Genomic DNA, 14519 nt, shown 5'->3' with positions numbered 1-14519 from the left:
GAGAACTGTTTGAGATTATACAGGACCATCTTTCTATCTTAGTCTCCTTAGCACCTTTTTTAGTATCTGGTGAGTAGCAGTGGCTGTGGACTCTTTAGAGGCCCTAGTATGGAAATAACTTAGAATCTGGGCTCTGTAAAGTTTTTCAAGCTTTGAGAAATTTCTCCAGTTTTATATCATGTGTCATCTTCAACTTCTGACCTGTTGTTTCAAGTTGGTTAGTTAGCTATGTGAAGTACACAGAGCTTTACTCCTAGAAGAGGCTAGATGCGGAAACCTGTCTATCTTCTGTTGCTGGGCCTGGGACTCTGATGGTGTCGGTAATGTTGATTATGTGCAGGTATGACATGGATTCTCAGTTAAAGTGAAGAAAGGCAGGTGGCATAGTCTTTGAGCTGGGTGGATGTCTGGTGTGAGAGGAACTAGCTAGACGGAAAGGAAAAGAGGAAAGTGTTTATTTTGTTGTCTTTTAAATTAAGAAAGAAGAGCCCTTGGATTTTGCAATTTGGGTTGACGAAGTAGAAAGGATTTTTACTCCAAATAGGAACAAAAGGAAGGCAAGGGTTAATTCTAGAATTATTAGAACAGATTAGTAATGGGGGATTTTGAAATAGTTTGGTTCCTGTAAGAATAGCAAAGCCAGCGTTAGCAGCATTTTCATTAGAAAACTTAGTGTGTGTGTGTGTGTGTGTGTGTGTGTGTGTGTGAGTGTGAGAGGAGGGGAGGGGAGGTATGCAAAGGTTTATATACAAGGTGTGAGGCCTTGTGCAATGTGGGTGAAAAATAACCAATTAAGGATGGCTCAAGTATGAGTTGCAAGGGAGGAAAAAAAGAAAAGAATGCCTGTCATTACCAACTTATACTTTTTAGTAGCTATGAAGTAGCTATGGATTCATAAATTATTCTGTGAGGTCCTGCAGTGTGCAGACCCCTTGTCTGTGGGGACAACAGATAGGAAATAATTGAAATGGACGATATATTTGAGTGGTTACCATGAGTCTGATACACACTTATTACTTTGGACTATGTTTTCTTGTTTATCCCTCCAACAACCTAATGATACAGGTACTGTCCTACCACCATTTTATAGCTGAGGAAAGTGAGGCCTAACAATGTCAAGCTACTTGCTCAAGATCATATAGTAAATAAGTTCTAGAGCTGACATTCAGAGTCATGCCATACAATACAACTAATTAGAATAATGATGTGGAAGGAAGGAAGTTCATGTTGTAATAGGGATATACACAGTTGTAGTAGAGCAACCCAAACTGGGAGTGTTCATTATTAGGGAATTCATCTGTGTATATTTCTGAATGGATGAATAAATCAGAATCAGAGATAAGATACTTATGTGATCTAACTTTGAACTTTGGGAAAAAGACCACCTAATGGTTTTATAACTTCCTTTGGATTGTAGAATTCTTAAATGTAGTGTAGTTTCAAGACTCTTGCATATAACCTTAGGTGGTCTTGAGCCCAGGTTCAGACTTTTCTGGTGGGGAGAAAGTAAGGATGGAAGGAGAGGCTGCATGTGGGGAGGCACAGAGAGGACATAACTCTGAAATGCTTGGAAGTAAGGGTATATCCTCGCGCCAGTGTAACTAGAGCTTGGAAATGTGGGCTGGCCCTGTAGCATGGAGGGCATATGTGCCATGCTGGGGTGTCTAGTGTTCATTGATTTGAGAGTAGAAGGAAGGCACTGCACTGTTTTAGCGGATGTGACATGACTCACCCAGTGTGTTATGAAGCCACCTCTGCAGGCATGATGATGAAGTGTATGGTTCTTACTGTAGCCTATTGGGCAAGCATGATCCTACACAGGGGTGCTGACAGAGCTGGTGGAGCTGGCAGAAGGCAGTTTCAGAGATATAACCAACAGAACTGGCCTCCTGGATGTCATTTGTGAAAGAGAGGGAGGAGTTTGACTTCAGGGTACCACTCCTGGATGGTGGGGAGTTGGTGGACTATGCAATGAGATGGTCACTAGAGACAGGAGAAGCAGGTTTTTGAGAGGACAGGAACCAGGATTTGAATTTTGTCATGTGCTTGTGCTGGGTGCCTGTCTGGATGGGCATGGCCTGTACAAGTCATACCTGGATCTCAGGCAGGTTGAAGATGAAGGGATGGTTCAGGGGAGAAATGTCTGAAGCTTAGAGAATGGTGGTTACAGCCTGTGTTGCTCACACACACATTTTTTTCCCCTTAAGGACAAAACTGATGGAGATTGTAAATGAAATGTTCATAGCTGAGAGGAGAGTAATTTGTTTTTTCAGAGAAACTGATGGAGTCGGTGATTCCTAAGCACTATCAATATCAACAGAAGCATTGAGGAGTTTGAGAAAGAAAGGAAAGAATAGAGGGAGTGAGGGAGAAAGAGAGACATTCATAGATGGAGTCATGGTATTTTGAAGAGCACAAGTTAGGACTAGACTTGTTTTAAGATAGAGAATTCTCAACCATTCAGTTAGTTGGAGTTAGTTAGGATTTGTGAGTTGATAGAACAAAAGCCAAGAGAATTTACAGAGAGTGGACCCTTTTGCTTCTTATCCATAATGGATGAAGAGGGGTTAAGAGGATAGTGGACTTGATGATTGCTTTCTTCAGATGAATATTAAGGCATTGGACTGAGATGGGCTTTGGGCTTTTGAAAAGTAGATCAGGCTTAGTACAGATGGGGTAGTTGGATCTACATAGGCGAGGTAGCAAAAGAATTTGCCAAGAGGAAGCGGAGGTGTGGCTCAAGTGGATTGCTAGCTTTGAATGAAAGAGATGAGTAAATGAGAGCAAATGATGCATACAACAAAGTTTGTCCCTTTTTATTGTTGAGTAGTGTCCCACATATGTATGTATTACAGCTTGCTTAATCTTTCACTTGTATGAAACTGAGCTGATTCTAATTTATTGCCATTTCAACTCTGCTATGAATATCCATATGTGGGCTTTTGTGTTAATTTAAAATTTCCTTTCTGTGGGAGAAATGCTCAGAGGGAAAATTGCTCAGCTATTTTCCAAGTGGTGATATCATGTTATGTTCTCACCTTCAGTCTAGTTTCTCTGCAGCTTCACTAGCATTTGGTGTTAACATGGTTATTTTAGTCATTATAATAGGTATATATTGATCTCATTATTTTACTTATTGAATTAGTTGGACATCTTTTCATGTGGTTATTGGCATCCATACTTCCTCTTAAGGGAAATGTTAGTTCATAACTGTTGTCTCATTTTGTAATTAGAGTACCCAGTTCTGTTTTATCATTGAGATGTGGGGATTCTTTGTTCTAGATACAAGTATTTTGTCAGGTATGTAGTTTGCAAATATTTTCTCCTTTTCTTTTCTTTTTTTTGGGGGAGGGGGGGGTCCGGTCGTGGGGCCTGAACTCTGGGCCTGGGCGCTGTCCCTCAGCTCTTCAGCTCAAGGCTAGCGCTTGAGCCACAGCGCCACTTCTGGCTTTTTTTTTCTTTTTGTTTATGTGGTGCTGAAGAATCGAACCCAGGGCTTCATGCTTGCAAGGCAAGCGCTCTACCACTGAGCCACCTTCCTAGCCCCTATTTTCTCCTTTTCTCTAGCTTATTTTTTTATTCTCTTTAACAGAGTAAAACTTTTAGCAGAGCCAAAAGTCTTAGTTTTTGCTGCAGTCCAGTTTATTAGCTTTCCCTTTTATGATCATGTTTTTGGCATCAAGTCTGAGAACTCATTGCCTAGCCCTCCAGCCGAAAACTTTCTCTCTGTTTTGTTCTAAAAGTTTTATGATTTTCATTACAGTCAGTTGGTAATTTAATTTAGAATTAAATTTTGTATAAAGACTAGGGTATTATTCTGAGGGAGCCCAGTAGGTTTCCCACTAGCAAGATTAAGTGATGCCTTTATCTTCAGAAGTATTAATAAGTTTTTAACCATTGTTTGAGAATGTTAAGGCTTGGGAGCTAGTGATGTGTGGTTACATACATCTAGATGGGGATAAGGACAAGTTGAAGCTGAAAGGCTGAGCCATGGACATGCCACTCTGTGAATATAGGAGAGGTGGTAGGAAGTGTGATCGGTCACACAGGGGACACAGCTTCTGACATAAGAGATGGTGAGATTTCATGTGATGAGTTTCAAGGTGTTGTCACAAATGTTGCTATGTTATCACAAAAAAACCTGACATGACTGAGAGTGATGGCTATTAGAAATGAGGGACTAAAGCATTGTGAGGCTCATCCATATTAAGGTACATGATCACTTTGATATTAAAATTCACAGTAGTAAAGTGTGAAGTTTTAAATAAAGTATCATAGTTACCCAAGATACTGGAGGAATTCTTTCTTTCTTTCTTTATTTTTTGCCGATCATGGGGCCTGAACTCTGGGTCTGGGCGCTGTGCCTCAGCTCTTCAGCTCAAGGCTAGCGCTCTACCACTGGAGCCACAGCGCCACTTCCGGCTTTTTCTCTTTATGTGATGCTGAGGAATCGAACTCAGGGCCTCATGCTTGCAAGGCATGCACTCTACCACTGAGCTACCTTCCCAGCCCCTGGAGGAGTTCTTTGAGAAGAAAATGATTCCATAGATATGAATGGAAAGAAGTTGATAGAAATGAAAAAAATATTTATTAATTAGCAGATGGTACAGTGGTAGGATAGAAGGAACTTTGGGGTTGTAAGAAATGTTATTACCTGACTCTTTCCCACCTCATTGACTGGACCCGCATTACACTTGTTTGTAATCTATCATTGGCCAGCCATAAACACTCTTATCATCAGTCCAATGGGGCAAGTGGATAAATGTATTCATCCTCTCAGTAATGTTGAGAGAAAATGAATTTATATATGGGAAAAGGCTTTGAACTGAAGTATAAAAATAATATTTTTGGGTGGTAGAGCCTGTTTAAAGCCTGTTAGAAAAGTAGGAATGAAATGTTGGAGCCATCATTCAGGATTAAGCATTCTGGATTAATTTAGAAGGGTGTTTGGTTAACAAATGGAACTGCACCCTCCTTTGTTAGGGTTTCTGCCAAAGCTGAAGGTGGAGTTTGGGAGTGGTGAGGAGATTCTGAGCAGATTTCCACATATCAGTCATAAATGAGGGAAGGGACCAATGGTAGCCTAGTTTTCTGTAGCATCAAACAGGAAGAGGGAGGGAACAGACTTGTGTTCTAGCAACATAATCTTGGATTCTGATGTGTGTCTATTCTTTTCCTGATGACTGTTCACTAAAGAGCCTTAGTTCTCTGGTGGCTGTGGAGCTCACATGGGAGTGCATCTCCAATTATTACTATGGTATTGATATTTGTTTCCCATTCAACTGATAGTAAGGATTTAAAGTGGCCCATTTAAAAGTATAAATTATTGTTATGATAATTGTGCTCCATTGGTCTATGAGTAAAGGTGTTATCTCTGAGAACATTAACTTGGCAGATTGTAAATATATAAATGTGTTGTGTGGGTAAGATCATAGAAAACAATCTGGAAACATTTACAATATGCCAATGAGTTGTTGCAGGGAGATGGGATTATTAGAGACGTACTTCTATTACAAGATTCTGTATTAATAGGGTATTTTTAAAAATAATGAACATAGGTTATTTTTGGAATCAGAGGAAAAGAGATAATTATATTAAAGTTATTTTTTTTCTCTGAGTTAAGAAATACTCATTAAAGAAAAATGTGGAGAACAGCAAGATGTAGAAAGCAAACCAGAGTGCCTGGCACAGCTAGGGTACAATGTCTCCAGAGTTGAGTCAGGGAGCCTTAGCAGGGTCACAGGGAAGGAGGGCACAGTTCAGACAGAGAACAGCTCTCCTGTTCACTTGGGTGTCTGGGGTAAGCTTGAGGGACAGGTGGTTAGGGTGAACTGCTGAGGTGGAGGGGCAGAACAGTGTTCTTATTATAGGTTTTAAGACATGGTCTTTGGAGTTCAACAGGTGCTGGGCCACTTGGGTCTGTCAATCAGCAGTCCTGACTAATGTTCACATTATTCTTACTTCATGCCTTAAGATAAAATGGTGCTAGAGAAAAAGAAAAACATGATCACATCCATTGCTCAAATATCCATAGACTTAGCACAAACAGCTAACAGGAGCTGAATCTCAACCTGGCCAGTATTTATCCTTCAACTTGGACTTCAGAGTGGAGGTTGTTTATTTCTGGAGCCTGGGGGTATGGGGGGAGCAGGATGGAGGAGCTCTATTTTAAAAATGCCAGTCATTTTTCTGATAACATGTTATTCTTTGTAACAGATTCCTAGCAAGTAATCTACTTGTGCTGCCTTTGTGCAGAAGTAGGTGGGTTTAGAGTATGAAAACATTCTGGGGCTTTACAGGATGAAACAAATTCTCACTTAATGCTATAGATGTGTTTTGTTTACTCCATATTTCTGTTATGCCTACCTTGCAGACCTACCTTTCCTTTCCTCAGGGCTTCAGTTCCTGGTAAATAATAAAGTCAGATTTGCTCTGTGTGCCTGTGTGTGCATGTGTGTGGGTGAGTATACGCGCGCTGGACTGGTGCTGGGGCTTGAATTTAGCCTTTCACTCTAGATTGGCTGTTTTGCTCAAGATTGGTGCCCTACCACTTGAACATCAGATTTGTTTTTAAGGCCCCATGTAAAAACCAGCTTTAAAGACATTTTTGGTACCAGTATCTTCCTCTCTCTCCATTCTCAAGGGTTGAGACAATGGGACCTGCTGTCAAGGACATTGAGTTTATTAAGAAAAATTCTTTATAGTTATGCAGCTTTTTCTCATAGTCAGCTAGATTGGTCATTAGCTGAAATCCTCCCTCTTCTCCCCTCTCCTCCCCTTCCCCTCCCCTCCCTTCAAGGTTAGCACTCTACCACTTGAGCCACAGCACCACTTCCGGCCTTTTCTGTGTATGTGATGCTGAGGAATTGAAACCAGGGTTTCATGCATGCTATGCAAGCACTCTACCACTAAGCCACCTTCCCAGCGCCGAGCTGAAATTATTCTATAGGACAAAAAAGCCACAGTACTTTTCCCTTTTCTCCTGGTGCTTGGGACTAAACTCAGGGCTTTGCACATGCTAGTCCAAGTGCTCCATCACTGAATTACATTCCCAGTCCCACAGGAACTTTTAGGGTTCCTTGAAAGAGAGTGGTTTGGGAGAAATGTAATTGATCATCCTAAACCTTTGTATCTCCCAGTAATATTTAACATGTGTTATTCCAGCTGTTTACAAAGGTTCCAGTAACTCACTTTTACCTACCCATTTCCCTGGGCCTGCTTCGAGCTTGGTGACTTTCTCACCATTATGTGGAGATAGGCTTCAGGAACTGTCATGTAGATGAATGTTTCTGTTATAAACATGGTAGCTTCCATGACAGCTTAGATGAGATTGTTGTTTACAACTGCTTTTATTGAGAGAGGCTGGATGCACTTTAATGTCCTGATAAAGATATTTATACTTATAAAATAGCCACAGCCCTAAACATATTTGATTGTGAAAGAAGGTATGCAAGAGAATGAGATGCCAGATGTGAGGTATTAGATTTCATGTTTCAGCATTACTGTGGTCTTTGTACTAAGATGTATTCTTGTATTTTCTTTTCTTTTTTGTTTTAATTTAATTTTATTGTAAAGGTAATGTGCAGAGGGGTTACAGTTATCTAAGTAAGGTAATAAGTACATTTATTGTTGAACATGTTTACCCCCCCCCCCCCCCCCCCCCATTTTCTCCCACTCTGCCTCCAATCCTTGTATTTTCTGTCTCACAGAAACACACAAAACACAAGTGGTGACATGATCCTGATTATGAAAGATGCTATGTAGGCTAGTTGGATTGTAAACCATGTGTGTTAGGAAGCATTCTCACAGTCTCCATATGTCTTTAGACACTGGCGTGTACATTGTTGGATGAAGGGATTTGTACAGTGGATTGAATACATAGATTGTTACATAAGGGCTTTTTGAAATGTGTGAATCTTAGGAAAGCCTAGAATGATCAGGCCAGGTTCATAGTAATCATCTGGAATATTTATCCAGTGCTCACTCAAGCCTCTAGCATGTTAGGAGTAGTTACTATTTATCATTAGTTTTACAATATAAATGAAGAAACCATGGCCCAGAAAAGCTCAATGAGTTGCTCAGGGTGAAAAAAAAAACTAATGACTACTTGAGCTAGGCTATGAGGCACTGTGGTAGTCATTTTTAATTATTGTGACAAAATATCTGAGAAAATAACTTAGAGGAAGAAGTATTTATTTTGGCTCACAATTGCAGAGGTTTCTTGATTGGCTTGTTCCCTTGCTGTAAGCCTGTTGGTAAAGCAGAATATCATGGTGGCCAGAGGTCAAAACTTACGTTATGATGGACAGAAAGCAGATTGAAATAGAAAAGTATAGGATATTCTCATCAAAAGCATGCCCCTACCCATCAGCCATGCCTAACCCCTCCTCCAGGCATGTTCCTTCCTTCTCATGGTTCATTCAGTATGTATCCCATGATCTAGTCACCTCAACAATGACAAGCTTTTTTAAATGCATAAGCCTTTTAGGAGAATACTTTATATCTCAACCACAGTGGTCTAGACCCTGAGCTGTCTTGCTCATTCTGTACTTTCTTTGAGTTCTGTTTGTGTTTCACATTCTATCTAGCTACTGTGGAAGACCGTTTTGGCTACAAGTAAAGATGGAAAAGGGAGAATGGGCTTTGCTGGAATCTGGGGCACCCTTTTTTTCTGCTTCCTGTCTGATAAACTTCCACTGAACTTTCAAGACTTTGTAGAAAAACATTCTACTAAGGACTTCTGGACTCAGTTTTTGAGTATTTCTCTGTACCTCAGCCTAGCAGAATACCCAGCCCATATCATACTCTCAAAAGTGATTGAATTGGTAGGAGTTGTTGATAGTGACAATGCCATCATTTATCTGTACAACAAAGGGTTGTCATATAAAAATCATCCATTTTTTATCATGTGACATTCTGATAAAATTATGAGGGCAACTATTTTAATTAATTTCAGGGCACTCTTTTTACTACCTTTTTTTTTTTTTTGGTCTGTCGTGGGGTTTGAACTCTGGGCCCGGACGCTGTCCCTGTGCTCTGCAGCTCAAGGCAAGCGCTCTACCACTTGAGCCACAGCGCCATTTCCGGTTTTCTGGTGGTTTATTGGAGAAAAGAATTTCACGGACTTTCCTGCCCAGGCTAGTTTTGAACCATGATCCTCAGATCACAGCCTCCTCAGTAGCTAGGATTACAGGTGTGAGCCACCGGCACCTGGCTTTACTACCCTTTTTGTATGTGTGTATCTGTTGTATTGGGATTTGAGCTTAGTTCTTGTGTTTTCAAGGCAATCACTTATCACTAGAGCTACACCCCAACCCTTTAATTATTTCTTGAATAATATCTCATGTTTATGTCTGAGCCAGTTTGGACTTGGATTTTTCTTATTTATATTTTCCAAATGGCTGGGATGACAGGTATAACTACTCTAATAAAAAGTTAAATAATCAGTTAATAGACAAAAGATCTTCATGGATATTACTCCAAAGAGAATACATAGATGGTCAAAAGCACATGCAAAGATGCTCAATATAGCTGGTCATCAGGGAAATGCAAATTGAAATCATCTTCTAATAGATGGTTGTAATAGAAAACCCAGATAATAGTAAGTGTTGGGGAGGATGCTTATATATTGCTGGTGGGAATATAAAGTGGTAAATCAATCTGGAAATGGCCTGCTAGTTCTTCAATAGGTTCTGTACACTTAGCAATTGTAGGAATGTAACAAGAGAAATGAAAATGTTTATGTAAAAGCTTGTACATGAAAGCCATGTGCCAGTGGCTCACACCTAGTCAGGAGGCTAAGATCTGAGGATTGTGGTTTAAAGCCAGCCTGGGCAGGAAATACTGTGAGATTCTTTATCTCCAGTTAACCACCTGAAAACTGGAAGTGGTGCTGTGGCTCAAGTCGTAGAGAGCATGCTTTGAGCTGAAGAGCTGAGGGACAGTGTCCAGGCCCAGAGTTCAAACCTCATGACCAACTTAAAAAAAAAAAAAAAGCTTGTACATGAGTATTCATCAACATTCTTTTTTTGTCGGTCGTGGGGCTTGAACTCTGGGCCTGGGCGCTGTCCCTCAGCTCTTCAGCTCAAGGCAAGCGCGCTACCACTTGAGCTATAGCACCACTTCCGGTTTTCTGGTCGTTTATTGGAGATAGGAGTCTCACAGTCTCTCTTGCCCGGGCTGGCTTTGAACCGCGATCCTCAGATCTCAGCCTCCTGAGTAGCTAGGATTACAGGCGTGAGCCACCAGCGCCCGGCTTCATCAACATTCTTTTTTTTTTGGGGGGGGGGGGTGTCCAGTCGTGGGGCCTGAACTCTGGGCCTGGGCGCTGTCCCTCAGCTCAAGGCTCAAGGCTAGCGCTCTACCACTTGAGCCACAGCGCCACCTCCGGCTTTTTTCTTTTTTTGCTTATGTGGTGCTGAGGAATCGAACCCAGGACCTCAGGCATGCAAGGCAAGCGCTCTACCACTGAGCCATCTTCCCAGCCTTCATCAACATTCTTAATGGCCCCAAAGTAGAAACAAATATATAACAACTGATGAATGAGTAAATAAATGTGGTCTTTCCTATACCATAAGCTATTATTTGGCAATAGAAAGGATTAAAATACTAATATTTGTCACTGTATGAATGTTTTAAAACCATTATGCTAAGTGAAAGACGATAGTCCAAAAGACACATAGTGTATGGTTTAGAATAGGCCAGTTTATAGTATAAGGAAGTAAAGGTATTTACTGAGACTAGAGAATTTAAGAGAAAATAAGTATTATTGGGTATAGAAATTCATTCTAGAGTGACTGATAGATTTTAAACTGTGTGCATGCATGACTCTACATTTACTACAGATTATTGAATTGTACATTTTATTTTATTTTGTAAACCTGGGGCTTCACAATTTGGGTCTTGTGTTCATTAGGCAGGCACTATACTGCTCTAGCCATTTTCCTAGTAGGATCTTCCACTTTTTGCCTGGTCTGGCCTCAGCTAGCAATCCTCCATGATGTGTCACGACTGGCACATTGAAAGTAGTCTGTAAACATTAGCCACTATTACAATAATAAGTCTCTTTCTGTAGCTGTAGAGATGCTATTACTGTAGTAAACATGGGATGATAAGAAGATGCTGAGAATGTAGGTAAACATACCAGTTAATTCAGATACCAGGCGAGAAGAGAAGGTGACTCCCTAACTGTGGCAATACTATGCTAGAAGCTGAATGCTGATTTTGGAAAACCATGCCAAGACTAATGAAGTCATGGTGCAAATGCCTGGCATATAGTAGGCACAATTCAGCAAATTTCAACTTTGTTACCTACAAAATAGTTAGCATCTTTAGTGTAATAAAGGCCAGGGTTTTTGTGCCTGGTCTGGAAGTGCATGAGTGCAGGTGTGTGTGTGTGTGTGTGTGTGTGTGTGTGTGTGTGTGTGTGTGTGTGTGTGTGTGTGTGTTTGTGTGTTTGTATGTATCTATTTTTTAAGCATAGTAATTATAGCAAAGGCTATATTTATTTTTATAGCAAAGGCTATGTTATTTTTCTAGACAGTATCTGGGGAAAGTGTGCTTCCTGTAGTCAGTTCAGTCAAGGCTAAACAGCTTTGCCATTAGTAATAGGATGTCTTTGGATTTGAGTGTTTAAACCCCTTAAGAAGAGGTGGGGAGAGCCCAGCCCACATGCTCTGGAAGTCAGTGCTTTGGAAACATGAGGTCAACACCCTAGATGCTCCATGCTAGTTACCACTGGTTCTTGCATTAGAACTTGGAAAACTTATGCCATCATGAATTTGTCAATGATACATTTCAGTGTTTCTTCCAGAGATATATCTACAGAAAGAGTTTCCCATTTTATATTGGGAAAATGCTGGTGAGCTTCTCAGATGCTTAGACCGCATACCGACACCCAAGCGTTCATATTTGGGATCAGATTTTTAAAAGTCCTGTGTCCATCAGACCAACTGAACCAGTTTGCTTCTCGTTTTAACCACTCAGCTGAATTGCCTCTTAGAATAGGATAAGAGGGAGAATAAGGTCGATAGTAGAGGGAGGGTTATGAAAACAGACATGTTCTTAGTAATTCTAAACAAGCTAGTAGAGCTAGGGTGTGAAATATCTAGAAGGATGAATAGAGCCAACGGTTATATGCTGGGAAACTATGGAGGGAACTAAGTGCTGAGATTTGTGTGTGAATACCAAAGATTAGATGTTCTCAACTTCTCTGTGTATATAACATACACAGGAAGGATGCTGAGAGCCTGTGTTTTTATGATATCTCACTACTATTTCAGAGAATAACACTTGGAGACTTTGTACCATAAGGAGGCTGTCACTGCAATACTCCTGGGCTTGAGCCAAGACAGATAGGATAGGATGAGGAAGGATATTTAGATCAGTACATCAGATAACACAAATTTAGATTATGTATCTTAGAGACCAGGGGTCTGGGTAGGATTTGATGGCAAGGGAAAAGATGAAGGTAATTCCATTTGCATGGATGGCAGTGCCATTTATAGACCAGTATACAACATGGGAGAGCAGTTTTAAGGGGTAAGCTTGGAGAAAGTGTTTGACTTGACAGAGTTTGCCTTGCTTTGGAGCTCTTCATGGGGAGAAGGTAGTCTACAGGTACTTGGTAGTCTAGAATTGTGTACTTGAGAACAATTTGGACAATATGATCATAGTTTGGAGTGGAGACCTTGCCTTTGTTGTGGACAAAGGTTGTGAGAGCAGAGCCCATTGGAAGCACAGGGAGGTCATTACTTAGAGCCTGTGTGCACCTCTTGCATGTTGCATGTGGGATTAGGAGAGCCTGAACTTATGTTAAGGTACTAAGCATGCTGCAGCATTTAGGTTTCTCTCCTGACATTGTGCTGTTGAAGTCATGGATGCTTTTGTAGCTTGTAGAAGTTGCTGAATGCCTTGCCATGGTCTACTCTGGGGCTTCCTAGCCTATATGCACAGGCTAGAACCTAGATTCTTTCTTTCACTTAAGCCAAAGCTAGTCTGTCCTTTGCACTCAATAAATGCTAACAGAATTGAAAAGAAAAGGGAATGTACATGATTTCACTGCCTTCATACCCCTACCAGGTGCCAACAGTCTTGGGCTTCCTCTTTTTTTTTCCCTGGGAGTTATGCTGAACTCCCTTGTTGTGTTGGCATTGGATAGCTTCTGCTACCCTGCTCACTGAAGCTGCTTACAGCTGGGCAGTGTAGGCAGGCATGTAGCCTTGCAATCTATACTGGGGTACATGCCAGGGTGAAGGGAGCCAGGGAGGGTGGTCTCTGTTTCAAACTCTTCAACTTGCTGTCCTGGGATCAACCCAAGGGTTGAATAGAAGGTGGGGAAAATCCAGAGATTGTAGATGTGAACTGTCAGACCAGTAGGGCCTGTCCTCTCTCTGTGTGTCAGATCAAAGACTAGTCTATCAGTCATTTAACACCCTAATGTGAGGATGTGTCTGGACCAGGGCTGGGTCTCATGGTGGCCTGGGCCTGGAAGCTCTGAGGACGTGTGGACCTACATGTTCTCTGTGGGCTGGGAGGGAGCATAGGACAACCACTATTGCAGCTGCTCATAGCTCTGGAGAGTAGCCCAGCCTCCTCGGCTTTCAGACTGGAAGCTGCTTCCCAGAGATGCCCTTTTCCCGCTTCCAGTTCTAGAGGCAAGCTAACCAGCTCAGTCTCAGCTGCTCTTCCATGGCTGTCCCCTTCTATTGCACAGATGCTGGGCTCTAGGGTACAGAGGTCATTTGCAATTTTGCCTGTGCCTAGTATGATCATTTAATGTCCAAATTAGGACACTTTGGAAAATAAATGAGGTAGTTTAGTAATAATAACACTAGGAAAATAGAAATAAACTTGTCTGTCTTTTCTCTGTGCCTCCCCTTTTGGCTCAACTTTATCTCCCCAGGTCCCATGATTCATATGACTTTAGGTACCAGGAACTTACAGATCTGGTCTTTTGGAGCTTGGTCCATAGAGAGAAATCTCACACTATTCTACATTTGAGGCCCATGATATGGAAACCTTGGCAAAACCAGGGTGAACACAGATCTGTAAGCCCATGCCTACTCAGAACTTGGATCAAGAACTTTGGTATTCAGAAACTAGTGTAGGTGTATAATAATTAAAGAGCTTGTTTTTATTCTAAGCATATGATGTTGTTTTCTCTTGGATGTAGCACAGGTGGCCTGCTGGTAACACACATGAGATACATCCTACTTAGAGAGTAGATAAGGCTCTAATGTAATCTTGGAGCTTAGAAACACACAAGTGTGAGGGAAGCCCAAGACTGCTGGCACCTGGTAGGGGCATGAAAGCAGTGAAATCATGCACAGTCCCCCTTTCTTTTCAATTCATTTGACATTTATTGAGTTCAAAGGACAGCAGATTATGCACTATACACATACAGTGAGAAATATCATGTGAGATTCCTGAACTGAATTCTAGTGGGTATAACAGTATACTAGAAATGTTAGTGGATGTGCTAAAGAAAAAAATGAAGCGAGGCAGGAAATGAGAGAGAA

General features: G+C 41.2%; 1 protein-coding gene and 1 non-coding gene across 7 annotated transcripts in view; one reads left to right on the top strand and one right to left on the bottom strand.

The window, feature by feature from the left end:
* The window catches only part of Tead1 (TEA domain transcription factor 1), a 261132-nt gene that overhangs the window by 90832 nt on the left and 155781 nt on the right, over window positions 1–14519 (top strand). The window lies entirely within an intron of this gene.
* Window positions 4434–4503, bottom strand: Trnaa-ugc. Its single transcript has one exon. It is a non-coding gene; the product is annotated as a tRNA-Ala (tRNA).

Source organism: Dipodomys spectabilis, unplaced genomic scaffold, assembly GCF_019054845.1.
Source record: "Dipodomys spectabilis isolate Male_0828 unplaced genomic scaffold, ASM1905484v1 ptg000145l, whole genome shotgun sequence".
NCBI classification, from domain to species: Eukaryota; Metazoa; Chordata; class Mammalia; order Rodentia; family Heteromyidae; genus Dipodomys; species Dipodomys spectabilis.
The sequence above is the reverse complement of the archived record's forward strand: the minus strand, read 5'-3'. Positions and strand labels throughout refer to the sequence as shown.